Genomic DNA, 6,000 nt, shown 5'->3' with positions numbered 1-6,000 from the left:
CTTCCACATTGTAGTAAGAGAAAAGAGGAAACCCCTTGTTAAGTCCTAAGAGGACATTCAAGACTCACTGAACAATCCCCCAAATTGGAGACGTTGATGGTCAGGAATGGGCCCAGCTGCCCCTTAAGGAATAGTTGAGTTTGGGATTATAAGGCACAACTTCAGCCAACAGTAAGCACCTTCTACAAAGATATATGTGGGGGGCTGGAGAGATGGCTCAGCGGTTAAGAGCACTGACTGCTCTTCCAGAGGTCCTAAGTTCAATTCCCAGCAACCACATGGTGGCTCACAACCATGTAATGGGATCAGATGCCCTCTTCTGGTGTGTCTGAAGACAGCTACAGTGTACTCACATAATTCAATAAAGAAGTAAATAAATATTAAAAGAGGATATATGTGTCTGCACATTTCTATCGTCATTTATTGCAGTGGGGTTTTGTTTTGAAACAATATAGATTTGTCTTATTGAGGAAATGAAACATATGAGTAAAAAAATGGTGAATCAAGGAACTATGACATAGCTTCTATTTCAAAGGCAGTCACAAAATACTTGTTCATTTTTTATTCATAATTTAATTTTTAATTGAAAATAGATTTTATTTTTAATATGCTACATTCTGATCATGGTTTCTCTTCTCCAACATCTCCTTGAACTTACCCTACCTCCCCTGGAACCCACATCCACGCCCTTTCTTTCTCTTTCATTAGAAAACAAACAGACAACTAAAAAAAAAACCAAACAAACAAAACCATGATAGGACAAGACAAACTGGGGGGAAAAATGACCCCAAGTAAAAGCACAAGACACTGGTTTAAAAAACATTCCAAACGCAGAGGAAAACTTCCAGGAGCAAACATCATCAAATGCCTATGTGAATTAGTTACTCTTTTCTTTGTGGCAAAATATTTTTAATCACTGTGCTAAAAACACCTATGAAACAAACATGCCTCTAACTTCTAAGCCCCACTTGCCCAAGGACAGGTAACTTCTTAAAATTATGGGGGCTATTTTTCCCTGTCAGATAACAAGCCACATGTTTTTACTTCTATAAACAAGGTTGGTTGCACAGGAAGTGCTTGATCACATGTAGGCAGAAAGTACATCAGGATGTATGCTCGGCCCCAGTTGGATGAAGGCAGGAAGTACGTAACCTTGTGGGTTTTGCCTTTATAAGAAAGAGGCTGACTAAAGTAATTTGTTGCCATTCACTGGAAATCCCCAATATGGACCTGGCCAGTGTCCACTATCCTGGCAAGTATATAATAAAGCTTGCCTGAAATCTGGCTTTCAAATTGTGGTAGTGGTCTTATTTTCACCAGGTAGAATTAACATATGTCCCCTAGGTGGTTCCAAATCCAGTCAAATTGTAATGAAGATCATTGCCTCATGGGGTTTTGTTTGTTTGTTTTTAATTTAATAGGGTCAGGATAGCGCTCAATGGCACTTACCCAGGAGGTTGAGTTCAAAGCACAGTATGGGGAGGGTGTGAGGGAAGGAGAAAGGGTATAAGGAAAGCAAGAAGCAGGAGGATTGTCATGTGTTTGAAGACAGCCTGGCCTACAAAGGGAGAAGTTAACTCGAGCAAAGGAAGAAGGAAATAAAATGTTACAGATCTGATGTTCTCTGCCTTCTTCCCCAGCTTTTCAGAGATAACTGCCTTTCTGAAATAATGCATCCTCTCTGCCTATCTTTTATGCTTTTATGAAGTGCCTAACCTCCACATATATTATGTAATATTACATTGTGTGTTTATAATTGCACACAAATGATGTCATGTTGTAAATACTGTAACCATGCTATATACCACAATGCGTTTATCCATTCTGCCACAGTGGGACACTGGCTGTTTCCAGTTTTCCCTTGCGATGGGTATCCTTTCGCCTATGCCCTTGTGTGTGGCCGCTTTACTCGAGGCCCTTAGTAGACAGGGGATTATTTAACATCAGAAATACACATCTTCACTTCAGAGATAGCCAGCCTGCAATGCTTGCCCTAAGTGCTGCTTCCTCAGCACTCCTGGAGCGTCTTTGTCTCCTCACACTTGTTAACTATTAATCATTTCGCCAAACTAGTGGGTGTGATGATTTTTATTCCTTGGTAACTGTTACTGCTCTAGTTGACGACGGTGTGAACCTGGGAGAGTGGAGTCTAAAAGTGAGGCAGACTAAAGTCTCAAGCGATAGCCAACTTTATTCATGGCAACAGACGAACTATGTTCTGAGGGTTACACAGGAGCAAAGTTCAGGAGCATTTAGGCCGTATACAGTCACAAGCACAACTCGTGCTTGGAGATGTCTTTGAATAACAAAAGTAAAAGTAAAGGGGTAATCTGAAGTAAACCTACTGCTATTTTCGACACCTGGGAGGGGAACAAAATTACATTTCAGAAGCCACCCAGGTTATGGAGAAACAGAGGTCACAAGACTTTTGTCTTGATCCCTTCGAGTTGTCTCACTAGCTCTCAGATCCTCACACACCTTCATTCATGGACCATGTTCCAACCGTAACTAGTGACAGGTTTTTCAAAATGCACAAACTCTCATTGGTTAGCTAGAAATCCGTCTCCCATCAATTAATGAAGATGGCCGTTTGGCAAGGGGATATTAATAGTCAGGCTGGGAAAATTGAGGTCAGGGCCACCTGCTCCTGCCAATGCCGGAGGAACCATGATAACTTAGCATTACAGGCCATAGGAAGGCAGGGATGAGTTTGGAGGTTTGCTTCAGAACTGTACAGATATGCAAAGGCACACCCCCCTTTATAGCTATGGGGGGGCATATGCTTCTGTAGCTATGTGGAGGAGGCAGGCACACGCCCTAAGAACCATCTTGATGGCACCCCAATCACACGTGTAGAAGACCAACACACGTCTGAAGGACTACCTTGGAATCAGAATGGGAACTACAGCTTGGACCCAAAGTGGCATCTGAGTTCTAGCTCTTCGTAATGACAACTAAATGGTGACTTGGGGTGAGAGTCTGTGCTTTGCAGAAGTGAACAAGCTGAAACTTATAGTCCACACTGTCAGTCTACAAAGTGATCGATGGGCTTCCATTCTGGAGAAGGCATACAGTGAGTGAAGCCAGCCCTGTGGTTTATTGCCTTTGAGACTTAGAAGATAAAAAGTAGCAATTATCCCTAGAACAGGAAAGGGTGTAAGAATTTAATACAATCGATTTTGCAACAAAATAACTGAGTGCTATTGCATTCGCTGAAGTGCTAGGCACAACAGTAAAGATTCAGGCCAAGTCACAGCTGTCAAGAAGTTTCTATTCCTACCTACCTGGCACGGGAGATACCAGGACCAAGAAGATGATTTTCTCAGGGCGAGGCTTATCCACTGCATACCAGATGTGCTGACACCTGTGATTTCTCCAGATGCAGGGAAACTGTGTAATTTGTGGCAGTGGGGATTGAATTCATGCTCTCCCCTGGGAGGAAAAGAGGAAGTTTAGGATCACCCCTCAGCTATATAGAGAAGGAGTCCTGACTACAATCACGAGACCCTGTCTGAAAAATGAAATAAAAGAAAAATAAAGAAGTTCATGTTCTAAAGGAAGGTGACCAATGGTCAATGGATAACCCATCACACACTGAGCGGTAAATGCAGTTGGAAGAATTGACTCAAGGTAATGGAGATGAACAATCAAGGGGGCGGGGCTGGCGAGCAATCCACTCTCTCTGCCCTTGGAATGAGTTTCATTCACAGGCTACCCTGGGAATTACTTTCTCAGAGTTATTTGGGCTCTGGCTTTCTTAAACGATGAGATGGGGAAATAGTCATCCCGTCGCGGGTGGTTTTGTTTAATTCACTCAATCAAGTTTAGACGGTCTTTCCAACTTTGATTTACTTGCTGCTTTACCCTTGAAGCAAAGAGGGGCAGGGGATGGGAGATTAAAAGATCGCTGGAAGGCTTTACTGATTTAACATTTACAAAACATTTGAAAGTTGTCCAAAATTATAGGTTTTAGTGAAGGGGGAAAGGATTTCATCAAAAAACCATAACATATATTGAGACAAGCAAATGTGTATAATAAGAAGGGCAATTGGCAGAGACCCCAGGAAGCAGGAAGTGTAATTGGGCACTACTCTTGCTTGGCTGTGGGGATTACTGTGCCTCAGTTTCCCTGTCTGTAAAACAATACAAAAGAGAACCCAGTCCTGCCACTTTCTCAGAACAGAAACACTCTTTCCTTCATTTCTGATTCAGTTTCTGATGTCGAGCTGTAATGGTTTCCCTTTTCGATAGAGAGGCCTCCCTCCGCCACAGTAAAGCTTAGATCTGGTTTCTTCTTGCAGTCTCTCTGTTTGTGGCCCGGGTGACGAATTAGGAAACTTTAACAACACAGAACCTCCCCATCCTTTGACAAAACCTTTGAGTGTCTTTTCTTCATGCCTCAGGCTCGGTGGTGATTTTGAAGATATCAGTAGGCCACTGTTTTGGATAGACTTGCTGAGGGATTGATAGTGCTATCTTATCGGAAAATCATTTTCGTTTCGTTTATGTTCGTTTCATGTTATGAGTCTTTTGCTTGCTTGTAAGTCTGTATACCACGTGTGTGTAGTGCCTGTGGAGGGCAGAAGTGGGCGTCAGATCTCTTGGAACTGGAATTGTAGGTGGTCATTCGCTTTGATGGGGGTGCTGAGAACTGAGCCTGTATCCTCTGGAAGAATAGTAAGAGTCCTTAACTGCTGAGCCATCTCTCTGGCCTTTAAAGCAAATGGATGTTAAAGTAGTGTGTTAAAATTTTGACTCAAGCATATTCTTGTCTCCTTTTGATATAAACAATCTAATGGTTTTTGTTTTGTTTTGTTTTGTTTTCTGTTTTAAATTGTGAGTTTTCCTAGGCTGAAGGACAGAGGATGCAGAGTTTGAGGGCAGCCCCAGCCTACAGCCAGATTCTTCTATGTATGCAAACCAAAAGCCCAGCCCTGGTAGGAGACAAGGGAAGGGCATTACAAGTATAACCCTGCCTGAGGAGGGCAGCGTTAGGCCAGACTTCCAGACAAGGCAATGAGATATTAAAGTGAAAAATTGAAAAGGGGTGGGGGTCCTGTGATAGGGTGCTCAACTGGTTTAGGGGAGGCTTTAGTTTCAAGCTTAATACCATAATAATACAATAAATAAAAATTTCCAAGCATTTTCGTTCTCATTTCAACTTTTTAACAAAAGAGCTGGGCTTAAAACACACTTTTAAATACCATATCAGGAGAAATTCAGCTCCGTCACAGTATTGATTTTCCAATACTTGGTTAGTGTTGGCTACAGTGGAACATATATAATCCCAGGCTTTGGGAAGCTAAGGCAGGAGGATCAAAATCTTAAAGCCGACCTGAGCTACAAAGTCATGCCTCCAATAATAATAAGTCAATATATCATAACATTATTATGTTAATAATGATATCATGCCTAGTAGTTCTTCAATATCATACATCTGAAAAAAGAACTTTCTTGCCTTTTTTTTTTTAAAGTGTCTTGGAGCCTAGTAAGATGGCTCAGTGTATAAGGGTCCTTGCTGCCAAAGCTGACTGAGTTCAATCCCCAGCAGCCATCCTTTGGGAAGAGAGAACCTGTGTCATCAAATTGTTGACTGCCTTCCACACCTGCACCACATGTGCCCACATGCAGACACATACACATGTGCTAAATGATTACATGTTTCAGAAAAGGAAATCTAAGCAAAAGAAACCCCAAGGGGTGTTCTCTCCCACTCTTCTCACAGTTGAAGACATGACCTGTTGCCAGGTATTTATTTGACTCTGTGCTCTGAAGTCAGATCCTAAAGACAAGTAGTCTAATGTTCTGCGGGCAAGCTTCTTTCCAGAGAGGCTGTGCGTGTTGATCTGTGAGATAGCACAGTGCAGACAGAATGACAAGGATTGGTTCCAGCCACTTGCAAGATACAAGAGCACTGCCTTCGATGGCTTCCTAGCACTCGGTTCTCGTGGTGACGTCAGCTGTCTCAGAACCCCAGATCCTCCTGAGCGCTCAGCAGCC

General features: G+C 42.5%; 1 non-coding gene across 1 annotated transcript; it reads left to right on the top strand.

Annotated features, from left to right (window-relative positions):
- Positions 1 to 3,276: 3,276 nt before the first annotated feature.
- Positions 3,277 to 3,434, top strand: LOC120101383 (U1 spliceosomal RNA). The gene has a single exon (XR_015679228.1). It is a non-coding gene; the product is annotated as a U1 spliceosomal RNA (small nuclear RNA).
- Positions 3,435 to 6,000: the final 2,566 nt, after the last annotated feature.

Source organism: Rattus norvegicus, chromosome 2 (assembly GCF_021556685.1).
Source record: "Rattus norvegicus strain SHRSP/BbbUtx chromosome 2, alternate assembly SHRSP_T2T, whole genome shotgun sequence".
Taxonomy (NCBI): Eukaryota; Metazoa; Chordata; class Mammalia; order Rodentia; family Muridae; genus Rattus; species Rattus norvegicus.
This window is presented reverse-complemented; position numbering and strand designations above follow the sequence as displayed.